The following is a 1,071-nucleotide window of genomic DNA, read 5'->3' on the forward strand; positions in this document are numbered from 1 at the left end:
AGTTCTTCTGTCTCATCATTGAATCTCTTCTAGATAACTACGTGTCAAATGAGTAAATAACTTAAGACCAGCCCTCTTGGATGGCAACTTCAAAATAAAAAACAAATTTACTTGTTAAAATAATGTTTTTAATGAAAACATTTACGATTTTTATAAATATGTTGCCAACTGTTTTATCAGGAATAATGCCCTCGAACCCAGGGATTAGCGTGTGATAACTCCCCCCTAAGAGTTGTCACCGGCTCTAGGCGAACAGCCCTTAGTTGGGAGTTATCATACGTTATGCAATGGCATTGTTGAATACTCCTTTCTGATTGGCTTGAAGAGCATTCTATTCACCTCATTTTCAATGGAAATATGGGCGGGGTCTGTTTATTTATTTTTGTAGGTAGCTAGCTAGTGAAAACTAACTCAGTTCCACTCCTCAAAACGTGGTAAGGGGATGCCACAATAACTGGCAGAAATGGAACCTGAGCAAGAGTGTTTTGAACACCAAACTCTTTTGAGGAGCAAGTGCAGTTGTGAGGCGCCTCTTGATTTGCACTCACCTCCTAATAGGCTGGACACATGACATATTTTTAACAATGCATTTTTTTATTTTTTTAAATAAAAAGTTAATTGCATCTGCCGTGGAGCCCAGTTTCGTAATATTACCATATGTCCCAGCTGCTTGCCATTGTTTAGAAGTAATCATTTTTTTAAAAACAGGCCTTATTATAGGGCATTTATCTCCCTGCCAGCTCCTATTAGTTCTATTGAGCCCCGTGGCACCAACCCGCCTTCCAAACGTTCTATTCCCAGCCTATTGTTCTACTTCACAATGCCTGATTTGCTATTGTTGTATAGGAGACCTGCCCACATTGCTGGTAGTTTAAATGTAAACAAAAAATGACTCATGGTACTCTGAGGTCGTCCCATTGTTTCCTATAAGGAAATATCGGTATGTCTGTCTATTTTGCCAAATATCTCGCAATGTGTATATTTAGATTTTAAATTGGACACCATTTTAATCACAAGAGAATCTCCTCTTTCTAATTATGTAAATTGGGCAGTGTATTCCATTGACATCAA

Source organism: Oncorhynchus kisutch, unplaced genomic scaffold, assembly GCF_002021735.2.
Source record: "Oncorhynchus kisutch isolate 150728-3 unplaced genomic scaffold, Okis_V2 scaffold3465, whole genome shotgun sequence".
Taxonomy (NCBI): Eukaryota; Metazoa; Chordata; class Actinopteri; order Salmoniformes; family Salmonidae; genus Oncorhynchus; species Oncorhynchus kisutch.